The sequence below is a fragment of the Schistocerca gregaria genome, chromosome 6 (assembly GCF_023897955.1).
Source record: "Schistocerca gregaria isolate iqSchGreg1 chromosome 6, iqSchGreg1.2, whole genome shotgun sequence".
NCBI classification, from domain to species: domain Eukaryota; kingdom Metazoa; phylum Arthropoda; class Insecta; order Orthoptera; family Acrididae; genus Schistocerca; species Schistocerca gregaria.
The window spans coordinates 5,238,478-5,255,649 of NC_064925.1; the positions used below are offsets into that span (position 1 = coordinate 5,238,478).

At 44.9% G+C, this 17,172-nt stretch overlaps 1 protein-coding gene across 1 annotated transcript in view; it reads right to left on the minus strand.

The window, feature by feature from the left end:
* Positions 1–17,172, minus strand: part of LOC126279135 (protein FAM151B-like) — a 379,014-nt gene that overhangs the window by 360,549 nt on the left and 1,293 nt on the right. The window lies entirely within an intron of this gene.

The following is a 17,172-nucleotide window of genomic DNA, read 5'->3' on the forward strand; positions in this document are numbered from 1 at the left end:
GATACGTGGACGTTGGCGTCATTTGGACCGCAGCTGCAACACGGCGAACGGAAACCCGAGGCCGCTGTTGGATCACCTGCTGCACTAGCTGCGCGTTGCCCTCTATGGTTGCCGTACGCGGTCGCCCTACCTTTCCAGCACGTTCATCCGCCACGTTCCCAGTCCGTTGAAATTTTTCAAACAGATCCTTTATTGTTTCGCTTTTCGGTCCTTTGGTTACATTAAACCTCCGTTGAAAACTTCGTCTTGTTGCAACAACACTGTGTTCTAGGCGGTGGAATTCCAACACCAGAAAAATCCTCTGTTCTAAGGAATAAATCATGTTGTCCACAGCACACTTGCAGGTTGTGAACAGCACACGCTTACAGCAGAAAGACGACGTACAGAATGGCGCACCCACAGACTGCGTTGTCTTCTATATCTTTCACATCACTTGCAGCGCCATCTGTTGTTGAAAATTGAAACTACTGTAATTTCCAAAGTTTGTCCGCCTGAAAATGTACTGTTGTCCCAAGCATATTGCAACAAACGGTGTATTTCTATCGCTGCTCGTTTAGTTTTTATTGCCGTTTCAAATATGCCGGTCATTTCTGAAACACCCTGTATATGTTCGAAGGAATATTGAAGCGATGTTTGATTTATTTTTTTACCTTTTTGAACAGGAAATTCCGTTTCATAGGGCTATGTCATAAATCCGAATTTTTTATTTTGTATTGCTACATCGCCCAGTTTCACTCTAAAAATCAATAACTTTCGAATAAAACCTGAATTAAACATTGACAGTTTCAGTTTTGTTGTGAACACTATTTAATGTTAACTGACAGAGAGGAGAATAACCATGTAGAGATTTACAGCAAGGATGTTCATGACTGTTTTAGTTTTGCTATAAATGCCGGCCGGAGTGGCAGAGCGGTTCTAGGCGCTACAGTCCGGAACCGCGCAACCGCTACGGTTGCAGGTTTGACTCCTGCCTCGGGCATGGATGTGTGTGATGTCCTTAGGTTAGTTAGGTTTTAGTAGTTCTAAGTTATAGGGGACTGATGACAAGTTAAGTCCCATAGTGCTCAGAGCCATTTGAACCATTTTTTGCTATAAATACCATTTATTTTTAACTGGCAGAGAGGAGAGTAACATGTAAAGGCGTACAGCAAAAATGTTCAGTGGTCCTTTATATACCCTCACTCGGTTCCTAGACTGTTCACTGCTTCCTGTTCCTAGGCGAATCTACGCAATAAGGCACTGATCGCACTCCCAAACAAAGCGATCGAAACGCGGTAACGCCCGACAAGTATGCAACACACCTAATGTACAGCTAACACTGTAAAGATCGCAAATGACCAAGGCCTCTACGAAAACTACGTGGTTCAAAATGGTTCAAATGGCTCTACGCACTTAACATATGAGGTCATCAGTCCCTTAGACTAAAAACTACTTAAACCTAACTAACCTAAGGACATCACACACATCCATGTGCGAGGCAGGATTCGAACCTGCGACCGTAAGCAGCAGCGCGGTTCCGGACTGAAGCGCCTAGAACCGCTCGGCCACAACGGCTGGCAACTACGTGGTCTACGCTTACTTGCGATAGTCTACGGTAGTCTTACAACTCTAGTTGTCCCGTAAATACTAATGTTCAAATGGCTCTGAGCACTATGGGACTTAACATCTTAGGTCATCAGTCCCCTAGAACTCAGAACTACTTCAACCTAACTAACCTAAGGACATCACATACATCCATGCCCGAGGCAGGATTTGAACTTGCTACCGCAGCAGCAGCACGGTTCCGGACTGAAGCGCCTAGAACCGCTCGGCCACTCCGGCCGGCTTAATATTAATGCCATGAGCGCTAGGAGTAGTGCTGTGATGTTACGTGACTAACCGGACCGCGATCTTAAGGAAAATATGTGGAACACGCGAGCGGGTCACGAATGGTTGGCAACACCTGTATTAAGCTATGTTCTTTAACAGGCTATTAGCGTACAAATTAACACTAAACTTGGGATATTTTGTCAACTTCGCGATCAGACACCGAGTGCCGAGACCTAATTTTCACAAATTCAGGAGAGAAAGTTGGTGCGTGTGGGAAACAGCAAGAGAGAGAGGGCCGGACGGTGTTCCCGAGCAGTTCTAGGCGCTTCAGTCTGGAACCGCGTGACAGCTACGGTCGCAGGTTCGAATCCTGCCTGGGGCATGGTTGTGTGTAATGTCCTTAGGTTATTTAGGTTTAAGTAGTACTAAGTTGTAGGGGACTGATGATCCCATAGTGCTCAGAACCATTTGAGGGAGGGAGGAAGTGGAGAGAGAGGGGGGGATAGAGAGAGAGAGAGAGAGAGAGAGAGAGAGAGAGAGAGAGAGAGACAGAGGGAGACGAAAAGAAAAAAAAGTGTCACATCGTGTGGAAGACAACTTCAATAGGGACACTCGAGAAGATACACTCCTGGAAATGGAAAAAAGAACACATTGACTTAGGTGGGTCTGACACACCATACTTGCTCAGGACACTGCGAGAGGGCTGTACAAGCAATGATCAAACGCACGGCACAGCGGACACACCAGGAACCGCGGTGTTGGCCGTCGAATGGCGCTAGCTGCGCAGCATTTGTGCACCGCCGCCGTCAGTGTCAGCCAGTTTGCCGTAGCATACGGAGCTCCATCGCAGTCTTTAACACTGATAGCATGCCGCGACAGCGTGAACGTGAACCGTATGTGCAGTTGACGGACTTTGAGCGAGGGCGTATAGTGGGCATGCGGGAGGCCGGGTGGACGTACCGCCGAATTGCTCAACACGTGGGGCGTGAGGTCTCCACAGTACATCGATGTTGTCCCCAGTAGTTGGCGGAGGTGCACGTGCCCGTAGACCTGGGACCGGACCGCAGCGACGCACGGATGCACGCCAAAACCGTAGGATCCTACGCAGTGCCGTAGGGGACCGCACCGGCACTTCCCAGCAAATTAGGCACACTGTTGCTCCTGGGGTATCGGCGAGGACGCTTCGCAACCGTCTCCATGAAGCTTGGCTACGGTCCCGCACACCGTTAGGCCGTCTTCCGCTCACGCCCCAACATCGTGCAGCCCGCCTCCAGTGGTGTCGCGACAGGCGTGAATGGAGGGACGAATGGAGACGTGTCGTCTTCAGCGATGAGAGTCGCTTCTGCCTTGGTGCCAATGATGGTCGAATGCGTGTTTGGCGCCGTGCAGGTGAGCGCCACAATCAGGACTGCATACGACCGAGGCACACAGGGCCCACACCCGGCATCATGGTGTGGGGAGCGATCTCCTACACTTGCCGTACACCTGTGGTGATCGTCGAGGGGACACTGAATAGTGCACGGTACATCCAAACCGTCATCGAACCCATCGTTCTACCATTCCTAGACCGGCAAGGAAACTTGCTGTTCCAACACTAAAATGCACGTCCGCATGTATCCCGTGCCACCCAACGTGCTCTAGAAGGTGTAAGTCAACTACCCTGGCCAGCAAGATCTCCGGATCTGTCCCCCATTGAGCATGTTTGGGAATGGATGAAGCGTCGTCTCACGCGATCTGCACGTCCAGCACGAACGCTGGTCCAACTGAGGCGCCAGGTGGAAATGGCATGGCAAGCCGTTCCACAGGACTACATCCAGCATCTCTACGATCGTCTCCATGGGAGAATAGCAGCCTGCATTGCTGCGAAAGGTGGATATACACTGTACTAGTGCCGACATTGTGCATGCTCTGTTGCCTGTGTCTATGTGCCTGTGGTTCTGTCAGTGTGATCACGTGATGTATCTGACCCCAGGAATGTGTCAATAAAGTTTCCCCTTCCTGGTACAATGAATTCACGGTATTCTTATTTCAATTTCCAGGAGTGTATAATCAGGCAAGGACGGGGACTCAACCCAGCATCCACCTTAAGCAACTGAAGGCTGGTTGGTTGGTTTAAAATTGGGGGGAAGGGACCAAACTACGAGGTCATCGATCCCGCGACTGAGGGAAATGAAGGGAAACGTGAATCTGGTGGGCCGCACCTAGAGCTGAAGCGCTCTTCTCCCGAATACCGGCCCTCTGCCTTACCAAACACTTCACGCTTGTCAGGTGGAGTGTCTTTCGCCCCACAAAACTACGCTGAACCTGGAAAGACAATTAGCAGCTAGCTTACTCTAGAGTTATTTATGTCTCCGTAAAGTAACCTTTCTTAAATGGTTTTTGTGTAGTTTACTACCTACCATGGCTCTACTTGTGCCATGCAACTGATTTGGAGCGACTGCATGAGAGCAGAGTGCGCGCGCGCGCACACACACACACACACTCACACACACACGAGCACGCTGATTAACCTGCAGCCGGACGGCCCGTTTTCCCATTCACGTCGGCGCTTGTCACTGCTACGTTCAGCGCGATTCAGATGAAGTTGAGTGGCGCGCGTGGAAGTGCGTAGCCCCTTTAAGCCGGGGCGGGGCGGGGAAACTTCTGGAGCGCGCACCGGCGGCCGGCGCCAGCCGCCGCTTGCGGCTAAACGTCTCTCACGTGCCTCTTGTGCTTTCTGCGTGTTCTCTAAACAGACACGTGTACGCAGATGGTCCCACAACAAACTTACGCTGCTCAGCGCATTCTATACACCCTAGGTGATCGCGGTTATACACTAGCAGCACAGCCTGGGCACCACCCAGTAGCAGGCTTCCCGCCTAATGCCTTCCAGATGCAACAAAAATTTGCTTTTCAACATTTCCTACAGTTACTGACAGAGTCCAAACGTTTAAGATACTCTCATAAGCTACTCATTTAAAGCTATAACCCTGTGTTAAAGCTTCAACACAATCGATATCTGCATCCACACCTACATGATTACTTTGGAACTGGCAGAAAAAGAGCCTTTCATAAATTTCGGAACAAACAGAATAGTTTTGTTTTTACTTTGAGAAATAACAGGTAAACAATTAAACGTATTGTGTTTGTCATTCCAACAGACAGAATGAAATTCACAGAGCAATAAATTGAACATTTTACTTCATTTAATGACTCACAAAACACAAATAATTTCATATTTTTGTAAAATAACGCTGATTTGCATTCGCAAAAGCTTTGGCACAAAGTGCAGAAATAAACCAAAAACTAGGAAATAATGAGGAATTAGTACTTCGTACTGCTACCGCGACGTTGTAACACTTGGGTCAGCCGTTTTGGCATACTTTGTACAAGCTTCTGTCAGTACGAAATACTTTCATTTTCCCATTCTTCTTGCAATCATTTCCAGATGGCTTGTTCTATGGGGACTCCTAGAATACTTCCTTCTAAAGCATCCCATAAATTCTCCAGACTTTGTGGAGGAGTATTGACAACTTTTGGATAGTTGTACAGGGGCCTCAACCGAACAATATAAGCGATATGTCTGGGGTACTTGTCCTGATAAAGTTTGAAACAGTCTCTAATCCCCATATTTTTTGCGCTCTTCTTCAAACTGCTCTTTAGAATCTGCAGGTATACATTTTTATCCATTGTTTCGTCAAGGAAGACCAACTCACTCACTCCTTGGGCCGACATACAACCCCAAATCATAACATGGCCTCTGCCATATTTCACTGTAGCTTACGTGTTTTTTTCTTCCCGTTCTTTATTGGGCTACCGCCAGACCGTTATTTGTCCATCCGGTCCTGATATCTTAAATTTTGGTTCTTCTGAAACAATCTCACCACTCGTTTATGTGTTCCCTTGCGAATAGCAGCCTCTTCTTCCTATTGGCGGGACTGATATAAGGTTTCCTTCTTGGAGTTCTCCCGTGGTAATTTTCTCTATACAGTACTCATCTGATTGTTCTAGGACTGGCCTTCTTCCCAAAACTTCTCCTCAGCCTCAAACTGTAATCCGTGTAGCTGTGATTCGTGGATCTTTCTTCACCTTATGTACTATTGGCCTCTCTTCTCTCCTCACAAATATCCTGTTGCATATTTTCTACCCTGTCTTCATATTTATATCGACGGACGATATTCCCTAGCCGGCCGTTGTGACCGAGCGGTTCTAGGCGCTTCAGTCTGGAACCGCGCGACCGCTACGGTCGCAGGTTCGAATCCTGCCTCGGGCATGGATGTGTGTGATGTCCTTAGCTTAGTTAGGTTTAAGTAATTCTACTTTCTAGGGGACTGATGACCTCAGATGTTAAGTCCCGTAGTGCTCACAGCCATTTGAACCATTTTTGATATTCCCTACAGTACTTTTCTTCATATTCAGTAACGTTGGTATTTCTCGGCATGTTCGTCCCTTTTCGTGGTCGAATGTTACTAACTGCCTCTGTTCAAAAGTGCTGTTTTCACCTCTGCGTATCATTGTGTAAAACCACACTTGTGTTTCCTTGAGTTCTCGACAGGTAATGACTGACATCGAAGGAAGTAACAAATAACAGAGTCATGCACACTGACACTGTTGCCAACATTTGTCCCAAAACTTTTGAAGTGCAGAGTTTCATATCTCGCAGTAAGAAATGGGTCTTGTTCTGTTGTAAACAAGCAAACATACGTATTGTACTTTTCATCGCCCGTAATTACATATACAACTTGCATGCGCACATCCTTAATTATCTATTAACCATCATAAATTCCTTCATACCCAGACATACTGTGCACAATGTTTGTCCCAAAACTTATGAGAGGCACTGTAAATACCAGTCAACTGTTTCATCGATCAGGGGACTGATGACCGCAGATGTTAAGTCCCATAGTGCTCAGAGCCATTTGAACCATTTTGTTTCATCGATCACGTTCAAGCTGCTTTTCTGCCGTTCCACTCTCGAATAGCGCGCTGGATAAAGGAACACATGAATCTTTCCTTCGAACTACGTACATGAGCACCAACAAACTATTTTCATGTTCGGAGGAGAGAGTTAGTGACTGAAATTTCATGTGAAGGTCCGGCCGTAACGGAAAACGTCTTTATTTTAATGATTGCCACCCAAATTCGCGTGTCATATCCGTGACACTCACACCTATTTCGCGATAACGCCTAAAGAGCTGCCCTTCTTTGAACTTCACCGATGTTCTCTGCCAGCCCTATCTGATGCGGATGCCACACAGCGCAGCAGTACTCCAGAAGAGGACGGACATGTGTAATGTGAGCAATATGTTTAGTAGACATGTTACATTTTCTAAGGGTTCTGCCAATAAGTCGCAGTCTTTGGTTTGCTTTCCCCACAATATTATCTATGTGGCTGCTCCAATTGAAGTTATTCGTAACTCTAATTCCTAGATATTTAGTTGGATTCACAGCCGTCAGATCTCCGTCATTTATCGTGCATCCGAAATTTAGCAGATTCATTTTAATACGCATATGGTTGACTTCACACTTTTCATTACTTACACTGAAGTACCACTTTTCAACCCATTGAGATACCTTGTCTAAATCGTTTTCCAGTTGGTTTTGATCATATGATGTCTTAACAAAACGGTAAATGTCAGCATCATCTGCAAAAAATATAAGAGGGCTGCTCAGGTTGTCTCCTAACTGCTTACGTAGATCCGAGCAGGGGAACTGTAACATTTCCTTGGGGAACGCCAGATATTACTTCCGTTTTTCTCGATGACTTTTCGTCAGTTACTGCAAACTGCGACCTTTCTGACAGGAAATCAGGAATCCAGCCACACAACTGAGACGATACTCCGCAGACACGAAATATGATTGGCAGTCGACTGTGAGGAACACTATCGAAGGCCTTCTGGAAATCTAAAAATATGGAATCAATCTCACAGCCCCGTCGATACCATTCATTAAAACAAGTCAACTATTACAGTTAGAAACTGTGTTCATGTCTTTAGCCGCACAAATTTATCCAGACTGGACTCATCCAGTGTTTGAAAATGAGAGCACTTTTTGAATTTCATATGTAATTTCAAACCTTTACGAGCCTTTTTCTCCCTGGCACCTCCTACTAAATGATGAAAGGAAACAAGTTTATCGCTTACTAAATTTTGCTATTTGTGCAATAAAATTGCAGCATCAGGCATGACGTTTAAATTTATGATCTATTCTCGGCAGACTATGTTCGCAACACATTTTGCAGACAATGTCCACTTAAATAACCAATGTACCTGCAAAGTTATATAAATATACGACATACAGTTGAGGTATGAATAATGGTGTGGGTGAAAAACTAGTTTCTGCTGAAAACGGAGCGCTAATTACTCAAACTATGTTCATCCATTGTGTGATATCGACAGTACTTCGCAAATTATAATAAACATTGAACATAATTTCAAATATTTTCTAAGCTTTTTCTCACTTACTTGCTTAAAGTCCAATATTTAATACAATAACTCGGTTGTAACATTTATCAGACGTTTCAAGATGTATACATGGAAGCTCGAGTCTTTACAGAATCGTGGCCGTTGTGTTTATTGTTTCCAGATTCCTTCAATAATGATAGTGTAAGCAGCCAACCACTTACCAAAGTCCTAATCATATTTTTTGGGTATAGTGACGATTAAAAACGTCGAAAAAACCGCTGAACGGAATTTGACACGTCCTCTACACCTCTCTGTTGTACCATGGAAGTTAATTCCTCATGTCTTCATAGATGTCGTACCGCCATGTCCCTTCTTCTTGTCAGTGTTTTCCACATTTTCCTTTCCTCTCCGATTCTGCGCAGAACCTCTTCATTCCTTACCTTATCAATCCACCCAATTTTCGACATTCGTCTGCAACACCACGTTTCAAATGCTTCAATTCTCTTCTGTTCCGGTATTCCCACAGTCTATGTTCCACTACCATACAATGCTGTGCTCCAAACGTACATTTTCAGAATTATTTTCCTCAAATTAAGGCCTATGTTTGATACTATTAGACTTCTCTTGGCAAGGAATGCCCTTTTGCTAGTGCTAGTCTGCTTTTGATGTCTTCTTTGCTCTGTCTGTCATTGGTTATTGTCTTACACACTTTTTAATCCGCGAGCTTGGTTCTTGTTCGTCTACTCTTATTATTCCCTCTAGGCCCTTGTACATGTTATATATTACCCGTCTCTCCCTGCAGCTTACCCCTTTTTTTCCTCATACGTTCGAACATCTTTCACCATTTGACATTGTCGAACGCTTTTTCCAGGTCGACAAATCTCATGAACGTGTCTTGATTTTTCTTTAGTCTTGCTTCCATTATCAAAAACACATTCAGAATTGCCTCTCTGATGCCTTTAACTTTTTTAAAGAAAAAATGAGAGTCATAAACACATCCTCAGTTTTCTTTTCCGTTATTCTGTGTATTATTCCCGTCAGGAACTTGGATACATGACCTGCTAATTTGATTGCGCGATAATGCTCGCATTTGTCAGCTCTGCCAATCTTCGGAATTGTGTAGACGATATTTTTCCAAAAGTCAGATGGTATATCGCCAGACACATACATTCTACACACCAACGTCAATAGTCGTTTTTTGCCCCCCCACCCCCACCCCCAATGATTTTAGATATTCTGATGGAATGTTATCCATCCTTTCTCTCTTATTTGATCTTAAGTTTTCCGCAGCACTTCTAAATTCCGACTCTAATACTGGATCCGCTATCACTTCAAAATCTACTCCTGTCTCTTCTTCCATTACATCAGACGAATTTTCCCCCTCACAGAGACTTTCAATGTATGCTCTCTGCTCTGCATTTAAAAGTGGAATTCCCGTTACACACTTAATGTTGCCACCCTTGCTTTTAAATTCACCGAAGATTGGTTTGACTCTTCTATATGCTTATTCAGTCCTTACGATAATCATTTCTTTTTTATATCTTCACAGTCTTCATTCAGCCATTTCGTTTTAGCTTTCCTGCACTTCCTATATATTTCATTCCTCAACGACTTGTATTTCTGTGTTCCCGAATTTCCCTGAACGTTTTTGTGCTTCCTTCTTTCATCGATCAACTGAAGTATTTCTCTTGTTACCCATGGTTTCTTTCCAGTTATCTTCTTTGTGCCTATGTTTTTCTTTCCATCTTCTGTGATTGCCCCTTTTTAGAGATGTGCATTTCTCTTCAAGTGTACTGCCTACTGAGCTCCTCCTTATTGCTGTGTCTACAGCCTTAGAGAACTTCAAGCGTATCTCATCGTTCCTTAGTACTGCCGTATTCCATTTCCTTGCGCATTGATGCCTCCTGACTAAGAGATTAGCCTAGTGTTCATCAACACTAAATTGTGATCTAAGTCTGTATCGCTCCTGGGTACGCCCTGCAATCGACTTCCTGGTTTCGGAATCTCTGTCTGGCCATGATGTAACCTAACCGAAATCTTCCTGTATCTCTCGGCCTTTTCCAAATATACCTCTAGCTCATGTGATTCTGGAACATAGCATTCGCTATTACTAGTTGAAATTTATTACAGAACTCAATTAGTCTTTCTCGTCTCTCATTCATAGTACCAAACCGATTTCTCCCTATTGATACGATACCCATATTAGGTGAAATTACCCTCCGAATATTTTTGCGCCGATCGTGCTATACACTGTTCGCCCTAGGAGAAAATTCGTGATCTTTCTGTAAAAAAGGTTACATGAGATTCCTTCTCCATTATTATCAAACAGTCTATACTCCTGAACATCCAGATAACTTCCACCACCGAGGAAAAAAAATGAGGGCAGAATACAGAGACACGTCCGTGATATTACATACTGGTACAGTTACGGAACTTTTACCATTGAGATGAAAAAAAAATCTGATGACAATATTGACAATATTTATGAATGTATAGCAGGTCACAGCACTGGTCACCAAGAGATGTTTACACATAGTGTGCCATATTTTTGAATACGGTCTCGCTGGTTGTAAAACAACATAATCATTTCGTAACCAGTTGCTGATGGGAGTATTACCTTAAAATAAGTCTAAGTCTCCGAGGAACATCGAGTACAATAGATCTAAATCTTAGTTTAGTAGCGTTTTATTGTATTTCTTACGAATTACAATGGTCATTTTTCCACGACTTGTCCAACTCTGTTCTCCAGCAGGGTCGAGTGCAGATACGGGTGTCGGTTGTTTTGCACTAGTATATGGGCATCAAGGGATCACCAGTTTAGTACTGGAGGGCAGCGTGGAGGGTAAAAATCGTAGAGGGAGACCAAGAAATGAATACACTAAGCAGATTCAGTGCAGATACGGGTATCGGTTGTTTTGCACTAGTATATGGGCATCAAGGGATCACCAGATTAGTATTGGAGGGCAGCGTGGAGGATAAAAATCGTAGAGGGAGACCAAGAAATGAATACAATAAGCAGATTCAGAAGGATGTAGGTTGTGGTAGGTACTGGGAGATGAAGAAGCTTGCACAGGATAGAGTAGCATGGAGAGCTGCATCAAACCAGTCTCAGGACTGAAGACCACAACAACAACAAACATGGTATATGCGTCCCTACACCTGAAGCTAGGTAAGCTGTCGAAGTAACGTGGGAAAGTAGCAACACTTGTTGGCCACAAAACTCTAAGATTCGGAGATCCTCAGTTCCCAAGTGGTTCCATATTTGGGAAGAGCAGTCCCAAGCCAAGCGACCATGAGAGAACTGCTCTTAACGCACTTCATTTGTTCGGACTGAGTTCCCACAGTGTCAATGTCGACGGAGCGTGAAAATTCTACCCATCGTGCCAACTGTACAATGCGGTGAATGTCTTTTTATGTTATGTCTAGTTTTTAACATATTTCTCTCAGTTCTGTGGATGCTCAGGTGACCAGTAGACTTGTTGAAGAAAGGCTCATAGAAGAATCTGATGTCGCGAAGATTCTTCTAAAGCGAAGGAAAAGTAGCAAGCAGCAGCTGAGATAGTGCAGTGGTGAGAATTTGAACACACCTTCTGGAAAACCGGGTTCCTTTCCCTGTGCGGTCATCCAGATTTAGGTTTTCCGTAATTTCTCCTAAATCGCTCAAGCCGAAATGCTATAATGGTTTCCTTGAAACGGCCAGGGCCAATTTTCTTGTCCAATACTGGCTTGCGTTCTGTCCCTGATAACCTCATCGTCGACAGACGTTACAACACAATCTTCCTTCTCTCCACTACAGGTCTACCAGTATATTATCCTAGGAAGACAAGGATTACGCGCCGTTACTCATGTAAACAGAATGAAGGCTTCAAAATGGCGCACACCTACCCTTCCCAAGAACTGGGGTAGGTACAGCAGGACCCTTGTGCACCAATGACAAAAAAACTGTTGATTGTACACCCACGTAATTTCATTTATTACAAAGACTGTCGCAAGGAACAAAGATAAAAGACAGCTTGTGAGCCGCGCGCGATTAGCCGAGGTGTCTTAGGCGCTGCAGTCATGGACTGTGCGGCTCGTCCCGGCGGAGGTTCGAGTCCTCTCTCGGGCCTGGGTGTGTGTGTTTGTCCTTAGGATAATTCACGTTAAGTAGTATGTAAGCTTAGGGACTGATGACCTTAGCAGTTAAGTCCCATAAGATTTCACACACATTTTTGACCAACTTGTGGACAACATGATTTCCATTCGCATATACGTTCGTATTTCGAACCTAGGAACATTACTGAGAAGTAGCTATCTGAGAATGAAATACACCCTGTAAAATATATCATGGAATTAGGTGTTACACAACGTACATTACTTGCGACGCAAGATGTTGTGCCATCGATGATCTGGAAAATAGAATGAAAAATATTTAGTGTTCCTCGATAAAGCCGTCCGAAGGACAAGGGCGAGTAGCCAACATTTCTGGGAAATGTCGGGAAGACTTCCAGCAAGTAATCTGGCGCGCCCAGCAATCGTGGCCCTGCCACAACGCCCCATTCAGTGAATCATTCTCCAGACAATGGACGCTATCGTGGATCGACTAATAGTCTCGGTCGTTGCAGGATTTTATGGCACAAAGAGTGTTGTGAGCCAACGGAAAGAGTTCTCTCTGCGCTGAGTCACAGCTTAGTTGGCCCGCATAACATGCGTCTGCCACCCTTGACTGTTCAACATTCTGCCTCCAATTCCACGTGGACAACCTTAATTTTACCGCTACTTCCGCCTCCGGATATTGAAAATGATGATATCTTACAAGTAAAATGGTGCCAAACGTAAGCATACTGACCCAAGACACCAGCTTGTCATTCTTGAAAGTAAGGAGTATTACCGTTTAACATCCCATCGACGGGGCTGTTAAAGGCATCGTTGAGAAGGTGGGAAATACTTTGGGGAGCGTGACATACAACTTATACATGATCAGGCACCACTGCGGATCGCAGAAGGTGATCCGCAGACTATGGCATGAATAGAAATACTTAGCAAACTCAAACGGCTGGCTCCCCAAAAATGAACCTTAATAAGTTGGAGTCGGCCGCTGTGGCCGAGCGGTTCTAGGCGCTTCAGTCCGGAACCGCGCAGGTTCGAATCCTGCCTCGGGCGTGGATGTGTGTGATGTCCTTAGGTTGGTTAGGTTCAAGTAATTCTAAGTTCTAGGGAACTGATGACCTCAGATGTTAAGTCCCATACTGCTCGGAGCCATTTCAACCAATAAGTTGGAGCTGGTTGCATAAGGGGCGATTTTGCGTACTAAACCACAGTCACTTGTAGTAAGTATTCCATACAGTGCAGCGTAGAGACCTGCCTCATCATTTAAAATATATGACTGTTACTCTTATTTTAACTGTTACCTTCTATGCGGACTTTAGTCCATGGATTTCTCGGAAAGCACCGATTTAAAGACGATCTGGATAGCGTGCTTTTGAAGTTAAGTAAAGTTTTTAATTTATAATCTATCTTCGTAGGCTTCGCGTGTGTGTTCCAAATTATATTGTTGTGTAATTCGTAACTATTCACAACCGTTTTGTCACCATAACAAATTTCGGATCGGAGCTAATTATGGGTGCAGGTTTCAAACTAGATATGATGGAGAAACAGGGGAGGGGGACCCCAATGTGTTTGTTGACAGCTGCTGGTCCTACCACAAGGTGTAGCTTCGTATCTGGCCAGAAACGCGTTATGTCACACTTGAAATATTTACGTAAGTTAAATGAGTAATATAAACTTCTTGAGAGGACAATTTTACATATCGGAGATGTTTAAAAAATGTGTCACGTACTCATATTCCTAAGGGAGCTGGTCACACCTTGAAGTAAAGTTCAGATAATAATGTGTCCGGAAGCCAATACCTGTCGAGATATCGGGTGCTGAAGATCAGCATTTTATTTACGAGTAAGGCTCATTACCATACTACGATTAGTAGTTCACAGCCTATATTTTGTTTGCTCCTAAGATAGATGACCACAATAGCCACATGTGGACAGATGAAAATCCTTGAGCACTTATGGAGGAGAGGCATCAGGATCGCTTCAGTATCAGAGTATGGGCAGGAAATGTCGGTGACAGACTCATAGGACCGTACGCTTCACCAAACGGACGAACAAGTGTTTTGTATCACCTATTCCTGCGCGATGAATTACCAGCGATAACCGGAGAGCGGCATCCTTGTAGAAAGACAACAAATGTAGTTTACGCACGACGGAGCACAATCCAGTTTTTTACGAATCGTACAACATCTCCTGTCCCAACGCTTCACGGGCGGCGGATTGGTCGACGAGATACGGTAGCGCGGCCTTCCCGTCTACCAGACCTCACTCAGTTGGCTATGAGGTCATTTAGAGGCGTTGCTCTGTGCCCAACCCATCGTCGAAATGCAAACTTTGCAAGAGCGGGTGGTCAACGCACGTAACGCAGTCCGAATGGAGCGGGGTTACTTGAAAGAGTGCGTAGTTCACTGCGAAGAAGAACGGAAGGACGTGTCAGCATACTACTTGTACGTAACAGACAGATGGAGAAGGGATGGCAGAGAGGCCCGTTCCTCGACAGGTATCGGTTTCCGGACGTATCTTTATAAGAACTTATCTTCTACTTTTGATCAATACCACCTAGAGCTCGCCACCCCCCCCCCCCCCCCCTTCTAGCACTTACGGAAAGGAAAAAATATAGTGTAGTCAGCTGTTTCTCTTTCAAAAAGGTGGCCGCGAGGGCCGAGCGGTTCTAGGCGCTTCAGCCCGGCACCGCGCGACCGCTACGGTCGCAGGTTCGAATCCTTCCTCGGGTATGGATGTGTGTGATGTCCTTAGGTTAGTTAGGTTTAAGTAGTTTTAAGTTGTAGGCGACTGATGACCTCAGATGCTGTCCCGTAGTGCTCAGAGCCATTTGAACTCTTAAGAAAACGACTGAAAAATCGGTATTTTTCAGTCATTTAAGAGGGAGGAAACTGGATCTTTTTAATGGCTTCTTACAAGTCACCATTCGCCCTCCAGACTATTAAAAATACTTCAGGCCCCCAGCCTCCCCCTCCCTACCGTTTCTCTACAAGCTATAGTATAGGCACCCTTGGTTGTAGCGTACTTCGAGTACCACTATTACTTATTCCCTGCGTAGTTTTTTTCAGGAATCGTCTGCTGCAAGAGAGACTGTCGTTGAACTTCCATACGACCTGGAAAATCTCTGATCTAATATTCATCGAGATTTATATGTGGACAATATAACGTACTGTGCAAAAACAGGAAAATAAATCCACTCCCGTACGACTATAATATTCGTGACACATCACTGGAAACAGTAACTACCGTATGAGGAACTATTCGGAGCGACTTAAACTGGAATGAACATATAAAACAAACTGCTGAATAAGTAGGTCCGAGGCTAGGACTCTGTGAAAGAATCTTAAGGAAGAGCAACTCATCCACGAAAGAAGTGGCTTACGAAACATTTCAGTTTTATTCATCAATCTGGGGACCGCATCAGTTTGGAATGTAGGAAAGAAGCTCTGACGAAGAGCGGCGCGTTTCGTCACGGAATCGTTTAGTCGGCGCGAGAGCGTTGCGGATATGCTCAACAAAATCCAGTGGCAGACGGTACAAGAGAGGCGCTGTGCATGACGGAGAGGTTTGCTCTTGAAATACCGAGACATCGCGTCCTGGTAAGTGTCTGTCAAGCAATATAGTATTTCCTACCGTGTTCGACTCTGGAAAAGAAAGGGCGAGAGGGGAGAAGACAGTGGTAGCAGAAGTCACGGTGTCTGGTGAAGCTGACAATCAGTTTCCGAAAAATATAGTTTTTTTCGGAGTTCTTGACTGTTTAATGCTATAGTTCGCGGTACAAAATTTGAATATTTATGCAGAATTTATTGAAGAAAACGATTGTACTCGGGAAAATTTTGACCTTCTGGAAACATTATTTGCCAGTTTTCGAAAAAGATTATGATCGCATTTCTGACCAGCTCCCCGAGACTCTTACAGAGAACCGTAATGGCATTTTTCTTCTGCAGATAGTAGTCTGTGAGGTAATTGGAATTACCGCTTTTTAAGTAGTGAAAGTGAAACCACAGTAAACTCCGTTAGAGTAAGCCTTGAAGGCCCAACGGTAGCGACCGACCGCGGTCATTCTCAGCCCATTGCCGTCACTGGGTGCTGGTGTGGAGGGGCGCCGTGGTTGGCACCCCGCTCTCCCGGCGGCAGCTGTCAGTCTGAGACTGGAGCCGCTGCTTCTCAATAAAGTAACTCCTCAGTTTGCCTCACAACGAGAGAGGGCACCCCGCCTGCCAACATCGCTCGGCAGACACCGACGGTCACCCATCCGACTGCTAGCCCAGCCCGTCAGGACTCGATTCGTTGGTCCAACGGAACCCGTTTCACCACAGCGGAAAGACCTTTGGTCTGAAGTGAAAGCGGGTCCCCCTTCGTTGCAGCTATCTCATAAACTATTATCTGCACAAAAAGTCACTGGAATTTTCGACAGAACTCTTGGGGTGGTACCGAGAACTGACGTCAGAACTCTTGTGCGTCTCATTCATGTGTTACTCGGGATTGCGATTATAATTTTTTTCGCAAATTGCCGAAAAAAAATTTACACCATTAAAATTAACCCGAATACCATTGTTTTACTCGCGACATTCTGCAGAGTTGTTCAAATTTTGTAGAGGGAACTCTAGGACTGTAGGGCGTCTATCAAGAAGTCTGAAATAAAAATGCATATTTCTGGTAAGTCAGAGTCCAAATCGACATGACTTTCCGTCTGACAGCGTAAGGGCACTCCGACAGGTAAGTGGGGGAGTATTAGTGTAGATGAAGCAATTTTTGATTGATTTTTCGTCCAACATATCTCTCTCGTAATTTTGACCGTAACCCTAGCAATATTTTCGTAATGTGTACACAGATCAAACTTGTATATGTGTGTAAGAAGGGACCGGCCTAAGTGGCCGTGCGGCTCTAGG